Source organism: Bombina bombina, chromosome 6, assembly GCF_027579735.1.
Source record: "Bombina bombina isolate aBomBom1 chromosome 6, aBomBom1.pri, whole genome shotgun sequence".
Taxonomy (NCBI): domain Eukaryota; kingdom Metazoa; phylum Chordata; class Amphibia; order Anura; family Bombinatoridae; genus Bombina; species Bombina bombina.
In genome coordinates, this window is record NC_069504.1 from 902,881,891 (window position 1) to 902,902,312 (window position 20,422).

Consider the following 20,422-nt stretch of genomic DNA (forward strand, 5'->3'; position numbering starts at 1 on the left):
GTGGTGACTGAAAGTTTTAAAATAAAACATAATTTATGCTTACCTGATAAATTTATTTCTCTTGTAGTGTGTTCAGTCCACAGGTCATCCATTACTTATGGGATATATTCTCCTTCCCAACAGGAAGTTGCAAGAGGATCACCCAAGCAGAGCTGCTATATAGCTCCTCCCCTAACATGTCATATCCAGTCATTCGACCGAAACGAGACGAGAAAGGAGAAACTATAGGGTGCAGTGGTGACTGGAGTTATAATTTAAAATTTAGAACCTGCCTCAAAAAGACAGGGCGGGCCGTGGACTGAACACACTACAAGAGAAATAAATTTATCAGGTAAGCATAAATTATGTTTTCTCTTGTTAAGTGTGTTCAGTCCACGGGTCATCCATTACTTATGGGATACCAATACCAAAGCTAAAGTACACGGATGATGGGAGGGACAAGGCAGGAACATTAAACAGAAGGAACCACTGCCTGTAGAACCTTTCTCCCAAAAACAGCCTCCGAAGAAGCAAAAGTGTCAAATTTGTAAAATTTGGAAAAAGTATGAAGTGAAGACCAAGTTGCAGCCTTGCAAATCTGTTCAACAGAGGCCTCATTCTTAAAGGCCCAGGTGGAAGCCACAGCTCTAGTGGAATGAGCTGTAATTTTTTCAGGAGGCTGCTGTCCAGCAGTCTCATAGGCTAAGCGTATTATGCTACGAAGCCAAAAAGAGAAAGAGGTAGCCGAAGCCTTTTGACCTCTCCTCTGTCCAGAGTAAACGACAAACAGAGAAGAAGTTTGTCGAAAATCTTTAGTTTCCTGTAAGTAGAACTTCAGGGCACGGACCACGTCTAGATTATGCAAAAGACGTTCCTTCTTTGAAGAAGGATTAGGGCATAACGATGGAACAACAATCTCTTGATTGATATTCCTGTTAGAAACAACCTTAGGTAAAAACCCAGGTTTAGTACGCAGGACTACCTTGTCTGAATGAAAGATCAGATAAGGAGAATCACAATGTAAGGCAGATAACTCAGAGACTCTTCGAGCCGAGGAAATAGCCATCAAAAACAGAACTTTCCAAGATAAAAGCTTAATATCAATGGAATGAAGGGGTTCAAACGGAACACCCTGAAGAACTTTAAGAACCAAGTTTAAGCTCCACGGAGGAGCAACAGTTTTAAACACAGGCTTAATCCTAGCCAAAGCCTGACAAAAAGCCTGGACGTCTGGATTCTCTGCCAGACGCTTGTGTAAAAGAATAGACAGAGCAGAAATCTGTCCCTTTAGTGAACTAGCGGATAAGCCCTTTTCTAAACCCTCTTGTAGAAAAGACAATATCCTAGGAATCCTAACCTTACTCCATGAGTAACTCTTGGATTCACACCAATATAAATATTTACGCCATATCTTGTGGTAAATTTTTCTGGTAACAGGTTTCCAAGCCTGTATTAATGTATCAATAACCGAATCCGAAAACCCACGCTTTGATAGAATCAAGCGTTCAATTTCCAAGCAGTCAGCCTCAGAGAAATTAGGTTTGGATGGTTGAAAGGACCCTGAATTAGAAGGTCCTGCCTCAGGGGTAGAGACCATGGTGGACAGGACGACATGTCCACTAGGTCTGCATACCAGGTCCTGCGTGGCCACGCAGGCGCTATCAGAATCATCGATGCTCTCTCCTGTTTGATCCTGGCAATCAGTCGAGGTAGCAACGGAAAAGGTGGAAACACATAAGCTATGTTGAAAACCCAAGGGGCTGCTAGTGCATCTACCAGCACCGCACCCGGGTCCCTGGACCTGGATCCGTAACAAGGAAGCTTGGCGTTCTGGCGAGATGCCATGAGATCCAGATCCGGTTTGCCCCAACGACGAATCAGTTGAGCAAATACCTCCGGGTGGAGTTCCCACTCCCCCGGATGAAAGGTCTGGCGACTTAGAAAATCCGCCTCCCAGTTCTCCACGCCTGGGATGTAGATCGCTGACAGGTGGCAAGATTGAGACTCTGCCCAGCGAATTATCTTCGAGACTTCCAACATCGCTAGGGAACTCCTGGTTCCCCCTTGATGATTGATGTAAGCCACAGTCGTGATGTTGTCCGACTGAAATCTGATGAACCTCAGTGTTGCTAACTGAGGCCAAGCTAGAAGAGCATTGAATATTGCTCTTAATTCTAGAATGTTTATCGGGAGGAGTCTCTCCTCCTGAGTCCACAATCCCTGAGCCTTCAGGGAGTTCCAGACTGCTCCCCAGCCTAGTAGGCTGGCATCTGTTGTTACAATCGTCCAATCTGGTCTGCGAAAAGTCATTCCTTTGGACAGATGAACCCGTGACAACCACCAGAGAAGAGAATCTCTGGTCTCCTGGTCCAGGTTTAGCAAAGGGGACAGATCTGAGTAATCCCCGTTCCATTGACTTGGCATGCATAGTTGCAGCGGTCTGAGATGTAGGCGCGCAAATGGCACTATGTCCATTGCCGCGACCATTAAGCCGATTACTTCCATGCACTGAGCTACTGATGGGCTTGGAATGGAGTGAAGTACACAGCAAGCATCGAGAATCTTTGATAACCTGGACTCCGTCAGGTAAATCTTCATCTCTACAAAATCTATAAGAGTCCCTAGAAAAGGGACCCTTGTGAGTTGTAACAGAGAACTCTTTTCCACGTTCACTTTCCACCCATGCGACCTCAGAAATGCTAGTACTATCTCTGTATGAGACTTTGCATTTTGAAATCTTGACGCTTGTATCAGAATGTCGTCTAGGTAAGGAGCCACCGCTATGCCTCGCGGTCTTAGTACTGCCAGAAGTGAGCCCAGAACCTTTGTAAAAATTCTCGGGGCCGTAGCTAACCCGAAGGGAAGAGCTACAAACTGGTAATGCCTGTCTAGAAAGGAAAACCTTAGGTACCGATAATGATCTTTGTGAATGGGTATGTGAAGGTAGGCATCCTTTAAGTCCACTGTGGTCATATATTGACCCTCTTGGATCATGGGTAGGATGGTCCGAATGGTTTCCATCTTGAACGATGGAACCCTTAGGAATTTGTTTAAGATTTTTAAATCTAAGATTGGTCTGAAGGTTCCCTCTTTCTTGGGAACCACAAACAGATTTGAATAAAACCCTTGACCCTGTTCCGTTCGCGGAACTGGGTGGATCACTCCCATCACTAAGAGGTCTTGTACACATTGTAGAAATGCCTCTTTCTTTACTAGGTTTGTTGATAACCTTGACAGATGAAACCTCCCTTGTGGAGGAGAAGTTTTGAAATCCAGAAGGTATCCCTGAGATATAATCTCCAACGTCCAGGGATCCTGTACATCTCTTGCCCAAGCCTGGGCGAAGAGAGAAAGTCTGCCCCCCACTAGATCCGTCTCCGGAAAGGGGGCCCTGTCTTCATGCTGTCTGGCGGAAGTAGGCTTTCTGGCCTGCTTGCCCTTGTTCCATGACTGGTTGCCTTTCCAACCCTGTCTGTAACGAGCAGTAGCTCCTTCCTGTTTTGGAGCGGAGGAAGTTGATGCTGCTCCTGCCTTGAAATTACGAAAGGCCTTTGATTTAGCCCTGTCCTGAGGAAGGGTGTGGCCCTTACCTCAAGTAATGTCAGCAATAATTTCCTTCAAGCCGGGCCCGAATAAGGTCTGCCCTTTGAAAGGAATGTTTAGTAGTTTAGACTTAGAAGTTACATCTGCTGACCAGGATTTAAGCCATAGCGCTCTGCGCGCCTGTATGGCGAATCCGGAATTCTTAGCCGTAAGTTTGGTTAAATGCACTACGGCATCCGAAACAAACGCATTAGCCAGCTTAAGGGTTCTAATCTTGCTCAAAGATTCATCCAATGGTGCTGTGCGAATCGCCTCTTCCAGAGACTCAAACCGGAATGCCGCTGCAGCAGTGACAGGCGCAATGCATGCAAGAGGCTGTAATATAAAACCTTTGTTGAACAAACATTTTCTTAAGGTAACCCTCTAATTTTTTATCCATTGGATCTGAGAAAGCACAGCTATCCTCCACCGGGATAGTGGTACGCTTGGCTAAAGTAGAAACTGCTCCCTCCACCTTAGGGACCGTCTGCCATAAGTTGGAACATTTTTCTAAATATCGGAGGAGGGGAAAAGGGCACACCAGGTCTATCCCACTCCTTGCTAATAATCTCTGTAAGCCTCTTTGGTATAGGAAAAACGTCAGTACACACCGGTACCGCATAGTATTTATCCAGCCTACATAATTTCTCTGGGATTGCCACCGTGTCACAATCATTCAGAGCCGCTAACACCTCCCCTAGTAACACGCGGAGGTTCTCAAGCTTAAATTTAAAATTTGAAATTTCTGAATCCGGTCTCCCCGAATCAGAACCATCACCCACAGAATGAAGCTCTCCGTCCTCATGTTCTGCAAATTGTGACGCAGTATCAGACATGGCTGTCGTGTCATCGGCGCGCTCTGTCCTTAACCCAGAGCTGTCGCGCTTGCCTCTTAACTCGGGCATATTGTATAATACTTCTTTCATAACATTAGCCATATCATGTAAAGTGATTTGTAAGGGCCTAGATGTACTTGGCGCCTCAATCTTACGCATCTCCCGAGCGGGAGACGAAGGTACTGACACGTGAGGAGAGTTAGACGGCATAACTTCCCCCTCGTTGTCTGGTGATAATTTCTTTATCGGTACAGATTGACTTTTATTCGAAGTAATATCAATACAATTGGTACACATATTTCTATTGGGCTCCACATCGGCTTTTAAACATAATGAACAAGCAGATTCCTCTGTATCAGACATGTTTAAACAGACTAGCAATGAAGCTAGCAAGCTTGGAAACTACGTTTTTCTCTGAAAATAGAGAAGAGAGGAGCGCAGACTCAAATGCAGAGTAATAACAGTTTTAATATAACACACACGACAAATGGCCACTCACAAGATAAAAGTTAAAATTCAGCATATATGCAACAAAAACACCCAAGACTTATCGTCTCATGTCAGCCTCCTTCTGTATTCCAAGGATGTCAAAGTTGGCGTGTCCCTCCAATGCTTTCCAAAACACAGCCCGGTTGTCAAAATATGTCCGTTAAAAGTGTCTCCAAACGAAGTTCATACAAAGGCATCAGACATGAACAACAGTGGTAATTGTACCTGTGATTCAACACTGGAATATGGGGCAAGCAGATTAAAGAAAGCGGCTATGTGGTAACGTTCCTCTGCTCTTATACCTCCAGACTCGTAGCTGCAGACTTAGAGCTGGGGCGGCTTCACAGGAACGGATGGCTCAGGGGTGGGCAGGTCTCTACGCGTTTCGTCGCGTCTCGGCGTGACTTTCTCAAGAGTGATAGGTGAAGAGGGAGGAGAGGCTCTATAAAGGGGAGTGTAAATGCACACACCCACTTATTTGACCAATCACATGGGGTAAATGACGGCAATGTTGGATATCTGAGTTAAAAGAGACATAAAAAGGAAATAACAATACTTTCTTTGGGATATTACAATAATAAATACGATAAGTATGTACATATTAATTAATAAAATGGGCATACTAATAATACCATACAGTATAGAAACAAGACTATAAATAAATAAGTTAATAAGAATATGCTATGAATACATCGACCAAGATTCAAGTATTAAAATATTATATATACTGAAAAATGCATGAACATGTATATGAAAATTACATATAATAAATATAAATATATATATCTTAAAAATACTAATAATAGTGACACTTAATTAATATTAAAAACAATAAAATTAATGTATGTTGTAAAACTATTTTATAAAAAAGCCTGCAAATCAATTTCTATATTTAACCCATTGGGCTCCATGCAATTGAGATTTTTAATCCAAAAGGTTTCTTGTTTTCTGAGTTTTAATAGCCTATTTGTATCCCATACGTTAGGTTTTACCCACTCTATGACTTTGACAGTGAGATCTAGGGGATTTTGATTGTGGTGGGTTTTAAAGTGACGGGACACACTATGATTTTCAAAGCCATTTGAAATATTATTTACATGTTCTCTGATTCTGTATTTGATTTTCCTCTTCGTGCGCCCTATGTAGATATATCCACATTTACAGACTAATTGATAGACCATATATGTAGTGTGACATGTATATCTATCTTTACATGTATACTTTTTGCTATTATTATAATTGAAAAAATGAGTACTGTCTTGATCTATTAAGGGACACAAAACACAATCTTTCTTTTTGCACGGATGTAGACCATTTTTACCCCCACACCATTTATTCAGAGGAACAGATTGTTTTTTATTATCTCTTAATTTTGTGGGAGCAATATAATTTTTAATATCTTTGCTCTTCTTAAAAATCACCTGCGGTTTATCTTCCAAAATTTGATTAAGGATGGGATCTAATTTTAATACATTCCAATGTTTTCTAAGAATGTTTTTTATTTTAAAATGCTGATTGTTGTATTGTGTCACAAACTTGGGATGATTGTTTGTGTTTTTGTTTTTGTATTTGGGTGCGCTGGTCTTATTATTCAAAAGAGAATTTCTATCCATCATGTTTACTCTCTCTACTTTCCTTCAAAAGATCCATATTGTAACCCTTTTCTCTGAATTTGTCTATTAAAATGTCTGATTCTTTCTGATAGTCATCCGAATTGGTACAATTACGTCTTAGTCTTTGGAATTGACCCAGGGGAATGTTTTGTTTCCACTGTCTTAAATGGCTACTTTTGATATTTAATAAGCTATTTCTCTCAGTGGGTTTGCGGTAATTTCTAACAGCAACTTTATTTGTGGATTCATCATGATAAAGAATAAGGTCCAAGAAGGGTAAAGATACAGTTGAATGTTCCATAGTAAAATTAAGATTGTATGTATTGGAGTTTATATGATTCAAAAAATCATTGATCCTATTTTGTGGACCTTGATTTTGTGTGCCTTGATGTTGGCGATAGTAGATGCCTTCAAATAAAAAATAATTATGATTTAAAATAAACGAGATTCCTTCTAATAAGAACTCTATATGTCTTTCTGCAAATTTATTATTTCCCAAAATATCCTTAACTGCAGACAGCCCCTTAATGTGAGGGATACTTGTATAAAGGGATGAAATGTCACAAGTGATCCATGTAAAGTTTTTGGCCCAAGGAAAATCTTCATATTTGTTTATCACATCTATAGTGTCTCTGAGATAGGCTCTGTTGGATTTGACTATAGGTTGTAAAAAATTATCAATAAATTTGGATAGATTATCACACAAGGTGTGCACTAGTTTCCATTGTATATACAATGGAAACTAGTGCACCTTCACTTACAACTTTTGGTATTAATGAAAATAGATCTAAACGCCAACGTGCACAAAATTTACTTACTAGCACTGCTACAATTGTAACTACTGAGGATCCTATACATATCTTCAGAGAATTAGAAAAAGTATTATTAAAAGATGCTAAGGAGTGGCAGGACTTAGTGTTATTAGACAATTACATCCTACACAATGTAATACCCAGGGGCCTTAGAATTTTCAAGTTCCCGGCATTTAACTTAGACGAAGTTGAGTACCAGACAGAGTGGGAACAAATTTTACATAACTGCTCTATAGCATTAATCAAACTTTTAATCAAATATAGGGAATCTAAGCTCGAGAAACTCAAAACTGACATTGATAATTTAATAATCAAAATCAAACCATATGAACATATACAGAAATGGCAAGAAATGAATAGCAATATTCAAAATAGAGTTGACACTTTTTCCAAAGAACTAGAGTTATCTAAGGCAAAAAAGTTACAACGAGATCTAGAAGATTTTAGGACCGATAAGGTCTATTCATACAAAAAGAATACAGGACCTCATCAGGGTCCCTATAGAGGACAAGCCCTAGGGGATGAATCTACACCTAATTCTGATCTTACAGGGACAAAAACAAAAATGAAGGACCAGTCTATAACAAAATAGTGAATGGAGTTATTAATAGTGATAGGAACTATACACATGGTCACAACCATAATAGTCATCAACAAGAGAGAAATACTAATAAAGAAAAACAACATGTTATGACTGGTTCGACGAATAACTCCCATCAGAATTTTCATTTAGAAAATAGGTATACTGCACTAGAAACACAGCCACAATCCCCTCATTGGAATAAACAAGGGGCAAAACCTAGATGGAAGAGTCCCCACTATGGTGGAAATCCATCCCCTAGACAAAAGTTCCATAATCGTTCACATAATGGTAACTATCACAACAAAGTCAAACAGAACTTTAATTATCCTCCATCTACTCATAACCCTTCTTTTTTAGGGGTTCCCCCATGGAGACAACAGGGAGGGGGGGGGGGAGATAGTACCCTTATTATCCATCCCTCCTCCACTAAGTCAGAGAAATCCAAAAAGACCTTACGAAGCGGAAAATTCAGAGGGAGTAGAGGGGGACACAAACAGAGAAAAAAGAAACAAAGAGATATGGAATTAAAACAAGGGGTTAAAATGATATTTAACTTATCTGACAAAAAGTTTGATGACTCTGAAATGAACTTTTTAGCCAAAGGTATGAACTTTGCACCTACTAGTGGTCCCAATCACTTTGATTTGTATATAGATTTCCAACGATTCATTCGAAATCTCACACTAAAAAGGTATTTCCACAAACAGATAGATTTTGATATAAATCCATCAGGATCTATAATAGATAATGATGATTTACAAACATTGAACTCATTAATTAGCTTGGATAGCCACACTAACATTGATAGTAATGACCCTTTAACTGATAATTCAGATTGGGCAGATATTTCCATATATGAAGATGGTGAAGATTTTCCCATAAAACATTGTGATTTAAAAAGAAAGTCAATTTTCTATCCCCAACATACACAATCCGAGTACATTAAAATATTTAATAAATTAGTTTGTAAAGATCTAGAATCTCTCTCTCACAATTCAATATCACATATCTCAAATATAAGAGACAACCTCACAAAAACAGAAAGGGCTGCCCTGAATAATCTTAGTAAGTGCACGGACGTCGTCTTCAGGGCGGCTGATAAAGGGGGGGGGGGGGGGTATTGTCGTACAAAATAGGTGCGACTACCTTAAGGAGGCTAATAAACTTCTGATTTTAACACATCAGAAATTAACCTTCAATCCTAAAAAAAAATATAAGAAAGAACTGTTTGAATTCCTATCATTGGCTAAATTAGAGGGAATTCTTAATACGAATGAATACAATTATTTATATGAAGTTGCACCGAAAATTGCATGTTTTTATCATCTGCCAAAAATCCACAAGGATTCACTAAATCCCCCTGGCAGACCTATAGTCTCTGGGATAGGCTCTTTGTGTGATAATCTATCCAAATTTATTGATCATTTTTTACAACCTATAGTCAAATCCACCAGAGCCTATCTCAGAGACACTATAGATGTGATAAACAAATATGAAGATTTTCCTTGGGCCAAAAACTTTACATGGATCACTTGTGACATTTCATCCCTTTATACAAGTATCCCTCACATTAAGGGGTTGTCTGCAGTTAAGGATATTTTGGGAAATAATAAATTTGCAGAAAGACAGATAGAGTTCTTATTAGAAGGAATCTCGTTTATTTTAAATCATAATTATTTTTTATTTGAAGGCATCTACTATCGCCAACATCAAGGCACAGCGATGGGGACAACCTTCGCCCGTCCAATGCCAATCTATATGTATCTCATTTTGAAGATCATTTTATTTGGAACAATAATCCTTTTAAAGATGATATTGTAAAATATCATCGATATATAGATGATATTATTATTATCTGGCAGGGTCCACAAAATAGGATCAATGATTTTTTGAATCATATAAACTCCAATACATACAATCTTAATTTTACTATGGAACATTCAACTGTATCTTTACCCTTCTTGGACCTTATTCTTTATCATGATGAATCCACAAATAAAGTTGCTGTTAGAAATTACCGCAAACCCACTGAGAGAAATAGCTTATTAAATATCAAAAGTAGCCATTTAAGACAGTGGAAACAAAACATTCCCCTGGGTCAATTCCAAAGACTAAGACGTAATTGTACCAATTCGGATGACTATCAAAAAGAATCAGACATTTTAATAGACAAATTCAGAGAAAAGGGTTACAATATGGATCTTTTGAAGGAAAGTAGAGAAAGAGTAAACATGATGGATAGAAATTCTCTTTTGAATAATAAGACCAGCGCACCCAAATACAAAAACACAAACAATCATCCCAAGTTTGTGACACAATACAACAATCAGCATTTTAAAATAAAAAACATTCTTAGAAAACATTGGAATGTATTAAAATTAGATCCCATCCTTAATCAAATTTTGGAAGATAAACAGCAGGTGATTTTTAAGAAGAGCAAAGATATTAAAAATTATATTGCTCCCACAAAATTAAGCGATAATAAAAAACAATCTGTTCCTCTGAATAAATGGTGTGGGGGTAAAAATGGTCTACATCCGTGCAAAAAGAAAGATTGTGTTTTGTGTCCCTTAATAGATCAAGACAGTACTCATTTTTTCAATTATAATAATAGCAAAAAGTATACATGTAAAGATAGCTATACATGTCACACTACATATGTGGTCTATCAATTAGTCTGTAAATGTGGATATATCTACATAGGGCGCACGAAGAGGAAAATCAAATACAGAATCAGAGAACATGTAAATAATATTTCAAATGGCTTTGAAAATCATAGTGTGTCCCGTCACTTTAAAACCCACCACAATCAAAATCCCCTAGATCTCACTGTCAAAGTCATAGAGTGGGTAAAACCTAACGTATGGGATACAAATAGGCTATTAAAACTCAGAAAACAAGAAACCTTTTGGATTAAAAAACAGAATTTATGTTTACCTGATAAATTTCTTTCTCCAACGGTGTGTCCGGTCCACGGCGTCATCCTTACTTGTGGGATATTCTCTTCCCCAACAGGAAATGGCAAAGAGCCCAGCAAAGCTGGTCACATGATCCCTCCTAGGCTCCGCCTACCCCAGTCATTCGACCGACGTTAAGGAGGAATAATAGCATAGGAGAAACCATATGGTACCGTGGTGACTGTAGTTAAAGAAAATAAATTATCAGACCTGATTAAAAAACCAGGGCGGGCCGTGGACCGGACACACCGTTGGAGAAAGAAATTTATCAGGTAAACATAAATTCTGTTTTCTCCAACATAGGTGTGTCCGGTCCACGGCGTCATCCTTACTTGTGGGAACCAATACCAAAGCTTTAGGACACGGATGAAGGGAGGGAGCAAATCAGGTCACCTAAATGGAAGGCACCACGGCTTGCAAAACCTTTCTCCCAAAAATAGCCTCAGAAGAAGCAAAAGTATCAAACTTGTAAAATTTGGTAAAAGTGTGCAGTGAAGACCAAGTCGCTGCCCTACATATCTGATCAACAGAAGCCTCGTTCTTGAAGGCCCATGTGGAAGCCACAGCCCTAGTGGAATGAGCTGTGATTCTTTCGGGAGGCTGCCGTCCGGCAGTCTCGTAAGCCAATCTGATGATGCTTTTAATCCAAAAAGAGAGAGAGGTAGAAGTTGCTTTTTGACCTCTCCTTTTACCTGAATAAACAACAAACAAGGAAGATGTTTGTCTAAAATCCTTTGTAGCATCTAAATAGAATTTTAGAGCGCGAACAACATCCAAATTGTGCAACAAGCGTTCCTTCTTTGAAACTGGTTTCGGACACAGAGAAGGTACGATAATCTCCTGGTTAATGTTTTTGTTAGAAACAACTTTTGGAAGAAAACCAGGTTTAGTACGTAAAACCACCTTATCTGCATGGAACACCAGATAAGGAGGAGAACACTGCAGAGCAGATAATTCTGAAACTCTTCTAGCAGAAGAAATTGCAACTAAAAACAAAACTTTCCAAGATAATAACTTAATATCAACGGAATGTAAGGGTTCAAACGGAACCCCCTGAAGAACTGAAAGAACTAAATTGAGACTCCAAGGAGGAGTCAAAGGTTTGTAAACAGGCTTGATTCTAACCAGAGCCTGAACAAAGGCTTGAACATCTGGCACAGCTGCCAGTTTTTTGTGAAGTAACACCGACAAGGCCGAAATCTGTCCCTTCAGGGAACTTGCCGATAATCCTTTTTCCAATCCTTCTTGAAGGAAGGATAGAATCCTAGGAATCTTAACCTTGTCCCAAGGGAATCCTTTAGATTCACACCAACAGATATATTTTTTCCAAATTTTGTGGTAAATCTTTCTAGTTACAGGCTTTCTGGCCTGAACAAGAGTATCGATAACAGAATCTGAGAAACCTCGCTTCGATAAAATCAAGCGTTCAATCTCCAAGCAGTCAGCTGGAGTGAAACCAGATTCGGATGTTCGAACGGACCCTGAACAAGAAGGTCTCGTCTCAAAGGTAGCTTCCAAGGTGGAGCCGATGACATATTCACCAGATCTGCATACCAAGTCCTGCGTGGCCACGCAGGAGCTATCAAGATCACCGACGCCCTCTCCTGATTGATCCTGGCTACCAGCCTGGGGATGAGAGGAAACGGCGGGAACACATAAGCTAGTTTGAAGGTCCAAGGTGCTACTAGTGCATCCACTAGAGCCGCCTTGGGATCCCTGGATCTGGACCCGTAGCAAGGAACTTTGAAGTTCTGACGAGAGGCCATCAGATCCATGTCTGGAATGCCCCATAGTTGAGTGACTTGGGCAAAGATTTCCGGATGGAGTTCCCACTCCCCCGGATGCAATGTCTGACGACTCAGAAAATCCGCTTCCCAATTTTCCACTCCCGGGATGTGGATAGCAGACAGGTGGCAGGAGTGAGACTCCGCCCATAGAATAATCTTGGTCACTTCTTCCATCGCTAGGGAACTCCTTGTTCCCCCCTGATGGTTGATGTACGCAACAGTCGTCATGTTGTCTGATTGAAACCGTATGAACTTGGTCCTCGCTAGCTGAGGCCAAGCCTTGAGAGCATTGAATATCGCTCTCAGTTCCAGAATATTTATCGGTAGAAGAGATTCTTCCCGAGACCAAAGACCCTGAGCTTTCAGGGATCCCCAGACCGCGCCCCAGCCCATCAGACTGGCGTCGGTCGTGACAATGACCCACTCTGGTCTGCGGAATGTCATCCCTCGTGACAGGTTGTCCAGGGACAGCCACCAACGGAGTGAGTCTCTGGTCCTCTGGTTTACTTGTATCTTTGGAGACAAGTCTGTATAGTCCCCATTCCACTGACTGAGAATGCACAGTTGTAATGGTCTTAGATGAATGCGCGCAAAAGGAACTATGTCCATTGCCGCTACCATCAACCCGATCACTTCCATGCACTGAGCTACGGAAGGAAGAGGAACGGAATGAAGAATTCGACAAGAGTCCAGAAGTTTTGTCTTTCTGGCCTCTGTTAGAAAAATCCTCATTTCTGAGGAGTCTATAATTGTTCCCAAGAAGGGAACCCTTGTTGACGGGGATAGAGAACTCTTTTCCACGTTCACTTTCCAGCCGTGAGATCTGAGAAAGGCCAGGACGATGTCCGTGTGAGCCTTTGCTCGAGGGAGGGACGACGCTTGAATCAGAATGTCGTCCAGGTAAGGTACTACTGCAATGCCCCTTGGTCTTAGCACCGCTAGAAGGGACCCTAGTACCTTTGTGAAAATCCTTGGAGCAGTGGCTAATCCGAAAGGAAGCGCCACGAACTGGTAATGTTTGTCCAGGAATGCAAACCTTAGGAACCGATGATGTTCCTTGTGGATAGGAATATGTAGATACGCATCCTTTAAATCCACCGTGGTCATGAATTGACCTTCCTGGATGGAAGGAAGGATAGTTCGAATGGTTTCCATCTTGAACGATGGGACCTTGAGAAATTTGTTTAAGATCTTGAGATCTAGGATTGGTCTGAACGTTCCCTCTTTTTTGGGAACTATGAACAGATTGGAGTAGAACCCCATCCCTTGTTCTCTCAATGGAACAGGATGAATCACTCCCATTTTTAACAGGTCTTCTACACAATGTAAGAACGCCTGTCTTTTTATGTGGTCTGAAGACAACTGAGACCTGTGGAACCTCCCCCTTGGGGGAAGTCCCTTGAATTCCAGAAGATAACCCTGGGAGACTATTTCTAGCGCCCAAGGATCCAGAACATCTCTTGCCCAAGCCTGAGCGAAGAGAGAGAGTCTGCCCCCCACCAGATCCGGTCCCGGATCGGGGGCCAATATTTCATGCTGTCTTGGTAGCAGTGGCAGGTTTCTTGGCCTGCTTTCCCTTGTTCCAGCCTTGCATTGGTCTCCAAGCTGGCTTGGCCTGAGAAGTATTACCCTCTTGCTTAGAGGACGTAGCACCTTGGGCTGGTCCGTTTTTACGAAAGGGACGAAAATTAGGTCTATTTTTTGCCTTGAAAGGCCGATCCTGAGGAAGGGCATGGCCCTTACCCCCAGTGATATCAGAGATAATCTCTTTCAAGTCAGGACCAAACAGCGTTTTCCCCTTGAAAGGAATGTTTAGTAGCTTGTTCTTGGAAGACGCATCAGCCGACCAAGATTTCAACCAAAGCGCTCTGCGCGCCACAATAGCAAACCCAGAATTCTTAGCCGCTAACTTAGCCAATTGCAAAGAGGCGTCTAGAGTGAAAGAATTAGCCAATTTGAGAGCATTGACTCTGTCCATAATCTCCTCATAAGGAGGCGAGTCACTATCGAGCACCTTAATCAGTTCATCAAACCAGAAATATGCGGCTGTAGTGACAGGGACAATGCATGAAATGGGTTGTAGAAGGTAACCCTGCTGAACAAACATCTTTTTAAGCAAACCTTCTAATTTTTTATCCATAGGATCTTTGAAAGCACAACTATCCTCTATGGGAATAGTGGTGCGTTTGTTTAAAGTAGAAACCGCTCCCTCGACCTTGGGGACTGACTGCCATAAGTCCTTTCTGGGGTCGACCATAGGAAACAATTTTTTAAATATGGGGGGAGGGACGAAATGAATACCGGGCCTTTCCCATTCTTTATTAACAATGTCCGCCACCCGCTTGGGTATAGGAAAAGCTTCTGGGAGCCCCGGCACCTCTAGGAACTTGTCCATTTTACATAGTTTCTCTGGGATGACCAAATTTTCACAATCATCCAGAGTGGATAATACCTCCTTAAGCAAAATGCGGAGATGTTCCAATTTAAATTTAAAAGTAATCACATCAGATTCAGCCTGCTGAGAAATGTTCCCTAAATCAGTAATTTCTCCCTCAGACAAAACCTCCCTGGCCCCCTCAGATTGGGTTAGGGGCCCTTCAGAGATATTAATATCAGCGTCGTCATGCTCTTCAGTAACTAAAACAGAGCATCCACGCTTACGCTGACAAGGGTTCATTTTGGCTAAAATGTTTTTGACAGAATTATCCATTACAGCCGTTAATTGTTGCATAGTAAGGAGTATTGGCGCGCTAGATGTACTAGGGGCCTCCTGAGTGGGCAAGACTCGTGTAGACGAAGGAGGGAATGATGCAGTACCATGCTTACTCCCCTCACTTGAGGAATCATCTTGGGCATCATTGTCATTATCACATAAATCACATTTATTTAAATGAATAGGAATTCTGGCTTCCCCACATTCAGAACACAGTCTATCTGGTAGTTCAGACATGTTAAACAGGCATAAACTTGATAAGAAGTACAAAAAACGTTTTGAAATAAAACCGTTACTGTCCCTTTAAATTTTAAACTGAACACACTTTATTACTGCAATTGCGAAAAAACATGAAGGAATTGTTCAAAATTCACCAAACTTTCACCACAGTGTCTTAAAGCCTTGAAAATATTGCACACCAATTTTGGAAGCTTTAACCCTTAAAGTAACGGAACCGGAGCCGTTTTAAGCTTTAACCCCTTTACAGTCCCTGGTATCTGCTTTGCTGAGACCCAACCAAACCCAAAGGGGAATACGATACCAAATGACGCCTTCAGAAGTCCTTTATAAGTATCAGAGCTCCTCTCACATGCGACTGCATGCCATGCCTCTCAAAAACAAGTGCGCAACACCGGCGCGAAAATGAGACTCTGCCTATGCTTTGGGAAAGCCCCTAAAGAATAAGGTGTCTAAAACAGTGCCTGCCGATATTATTATATCAAAATACCCAGAATAAATGATTCCTCAAGGCTAAATAAGTGTTAATATCAATCGATTTAGCCCAAAAAAGGTCTACAGTCTAAATAAGCCCTTGTGAAGCCCTTATTTACAATCGTAATAAACATGGCTTACCGGATCCCATAGGGAAAATGACAGCTTCCAGCATTACATCGTCTTGTTAGAATGTGTCATACCTCAAGCAGCAAAGGACTGCAAACTGTTCCCCCAACTGAAGTTAATTGCTCTCAACAGTCCTGTGTGGAACAGCCATGGATTTTAGTTACGGTTGCTAAAATCATTTTCCTCATACAAACAGAATTCTTCATCTCTTTTCTGTTTCTGAGTAAATAGTACGTACCAGCACTATTTGAAAATAACAAACTCTTGATTGAATAATGAAAAACTACAGTTAAACACTAAAAAACTCTAAGCCATCTCCGTGGAGATGTTGCCTGTACAACGGCAAAGAGAATGACTGGGGTAGGCGGAGCCTAGGAGGGATCATGTGACCAGCTTTGCTGGGCTCTTTGCCATTTCCTGTTGGGGAAGAGAATATCCCACAAGTAAGGATGACGCCGTGGACCGGACACACCTATGTTGGAGAAATCTCAATTGCATGGAGCCCAATGGGTTAAATATAGAAATTGATTTGCAGGCTTTTTTATAAAATAGTTTTACAACATACATTAATTTTATTGTTTTTTAATATTAATTAAGTGTCACTATTATTAGTATTTTTAAGATATATATATTTATATTTATTATATGTAATTTTCATATACATGTTTATGCATTTTTCAGTATATATAATATTTTAATACTTGAATATTGGTCGATGTATTCATAGCATATTCTTATTAACTTATTTATTTATAGTCTTGTTTCTATACTGTATGGTATTATTAGTATGCCCATTTTATTAATTAATATGTACATGCTTATCGTATTTATTATTGTAATATCGCAAAGAAAGTATTTTTATTTCCTTTTTATGTCTCTTAACTCAGATATCCAACATTGCCGTCATTTACCCCATGTGATTGGTCAAATAAGTGGGTGTGTGCATTTACACTCCCCTTTATAGAGCCTCTCCTCCCTCTTCACCTATCACTCTTGAGAAAGTCACGCCGAGACGTGACGAAACGCGTAGAGACCCGCCCACCCCTGAGCCATCCGTTCCTGTGAAGCCGCCCCAGCTCTAAGTCTGCAGCTACGAGTCTGGAGGTATAAGAGCAGAGGAACGTTACCACATAGCCGCTTTCTTTAATCTGCTTGCCCCATATTCCAGTGTTGAATCACAGGTACAATTACCACTGTTGTTCATGTCTGATGCCTTTGTATGAACTTCGTTTGGAGACACTTTTAACGGACATATTTTGACAACCGGGCTGTGTTTTGGAAAGCATTGGAGGGACACGCCAACTTTGACATCCTTGGAATACAGAAGGAGGCTGACATGAGACGATAAGTCTTGGGTGTTTTTGTTGCATATATGCTGAATTTTAACTTTTATCTTGTGAGTGGCCATTTGTCGTGTGTGTTATATTAAAACTGTTATTACTCTGCATTTGAGTCTGCGCTCCTCTCTTCTCTATTTTCAGAGAAAAACGTGTTTTGCAATCAAGGTCTGTGGAATCACCTGTTCCAGAGGAGCTGCTGGAATCTTTTGCCTTATTCATATGATCTTTTTAGAACAAGTATAAAGAACTTTCCTTGCATTTATATCACTGGACATTTTGCTATTTGTATTTATATTTTATACAATAACATTTGGTATGTTTTACATATGATATTCAATTTATAATTTCCAGGATCATTGCGCTGCTTTGGTGTGTGTGTGCAAACACTCCCCAATTCTTTGTGTTATATTTAAGCTTGGAAATTACTTCAATAAGTTTACAAGCAATATAAAAAATGCTGCAGCGCGTATTTTAAAAAACACAATTGAAGAACAAAGAACTAGTTCAGTTATAGTCAACAATTCTTTAAATGTATTAATTAGCAGAGGATTGCACCCACAAGCAAACGGATGATTAACCCCTCAATACCCAAAAAACGGATAATCAATTTATGATTTAACGCTTTTATCACAGTCAAACACACTGTCACAGGTCTGCTGTGACTGATTACCTCCCTCAAAAACGAATTTTGAAGATCCCTGAGCTCTCTGGAGACGTCCTGGATCAAAGAGGAAGAAGCAGGAAGACTGTGCTAGAATTTTAAATGCGCAACAAGGCGCTAAAAAAAAAGGTCCCTCCCACTCCTATTACAACAGTGGGAGACCTGATATAACGGTTTCTATGCAGAAATATACGTTAGCCGTGTGGAAAAAAATCATGCCCAAAAAGATTTATCACCAAAGTACCTCACAAAACGATTAACATGCCAGTAAACGTTTTAAAAAACAACATTTCAGATGCTGTGTAAAGTTATTACTAAGACTGCTACCAGTCGCTTCTACTGCAGTTAAGGCTCACACATTATATCAGTATTAACAGTATTTTTTCAGTCAAATTCTAGTCCCTAGAAAATAACTCTATTGTGCATACATTTATCAGCCTGATACCAGTCACTACTACTGCATTTAAGGCTGTACTTACATCATACGGGTAACAGCAGTGTTTTCTTAGTCAATTCCATTCCCAGAAAATATTGTACTGCACATACCTCATTTGCGGGAGACCCCGCATGCTATTCCCATTTTCTGAAGTTACCCCACTCTTCAGAATGTCGAGAACAGCCAGTGGATCTTAGTTACGCCTAAGATCATAGAAAACGCAGGCAGTTTCTTCTTCCAAATACTGCCTGAGATAGAGAAACAGCACACTCCAGTGCCATTTAAAATAACAAACTTTTGATTGAAGAATAATTAAGTAAAAACTCCAACTCCTCTCGCGACCTCCTTTGTTGAGGGTTGCAAGAGAATGACTGGGTATGACATGTGAGGGGAGGAGCTATATAGCAGCTCTGCTTGGGTGATCCTCTTGCAACTTCCTGTTGGGAAGGAGAATATATCCCATAAGTAATGGATGACCCGTGGACTGAACACACTTAACAAGAGAAAAATATATATGCCTGTCTTAAAACACAGGGCGGGGCGTGGACTCGATACATCACAAGAGAAATAAATTTATCAGGTAAGCATAAATTAAGTTTTCTCTTGTACGATGTATCGAGTCCACAGATTCATCCTTACTTGTGGGATACCAATACCAAAGCTTTAGGACACGGATGAAGGGAGGGACAAGACAGGTACCTTAAACGGAAGGCACCACTGCTTGTAGAACCTTTCTCCCAAAAATAGCCTCCGAAGAAGCAAAAGTATCGAATTTGTGAAATTTTGAAAAAGTATGAAGCGAAGACCAAGTCGCCGCCTTACAAATCTGTTCAACAGAAGCCTCATTTTTAAAAGCCCATGTGGAAGCCACAGCTCAAGTAGAATGAGCAGTAACTCTTTCAGAAGGCTGCTGGCCAGCAGTCTCATAGGCAGTCCAGCAGTCTCATAGGCCAAACGGATGATGCTTTTCAGCCAAAAGGAAACAACAAAGAAGATGTTTGACGGAAATCTTTAGTTGCTTGTAAGTAGAACTTTAAAGCACGAACCACATCAAGATTGTGTAACAAACGTTCCTTCTTAGATGAAGGATTAGGACACAAAGAAGGAACCACAATCTCTTGATTGATATTCTTATTAGAAACAACCTTAGGAAGAAAACCAGGTTTGGTACGTAAAACCACCTTATCTGCATGGAAAACAAGGTAAGGTGAATCACATTGTAAAGCAGATTGCTCAGAAACTCTTCGAGCCGAAGAGATGGCTACTAAAAACAAAACTTTCCAAGATAGAAGCTTAATATCTATGGAATGCATAGGTTCAAACGGAACCCCTTGAAGAACTTTAAGAACTAAGTTTAGGCTCCATGGCGGAGCAACAGGTTTAAATACAGGCTTGATTCTGACCAAAGCCTGACTAAATGCTTGAACGTCTGGAACATCCGCCAGACGTTTGTGAAGTAGAATAGACAAAGCAGATATTTGTCCTTTTAGGGAACTAGCAGATAATCCCTTCTCCAAACCTTCTTGGAGAAAAGACAATATTCTAGGAATCCTAATCTTACTCCACGAGTAACCTTTGGATTCACACCAATAAAGATATTTGCGCCAAATCTTATGATAGATCTTCCTGGTGACAGGCTTTCTAGCCTGAATCAGGGTATCAATGACCGACTCAGAGAAACCACGCTTTGATAGAATCAGGCGTTCAATCTCCAAGCAGTAAGACGCAGACGAGGACATGTCCACTAGGTCTGCATACCAAGTCCTGCGTGGCCACGCAGGTGCTATCAGAATT

General features: G+C 40.6%; 1 protein-coding gene across 1 annotated transcript in view; it reads right to left on the reverse strand.

Annotated features, from left to right (window-relative positions):
* DIS3L (DIS3 like exosome 3'-5' exoribonuclease) overlaps positions 1-20,422 on the reverse strand; it is a 221,665-nt gene that overhangs the window by 36,405 nt on the left and 164,838 nt on the right. The window lies entirely within an intron of this gene.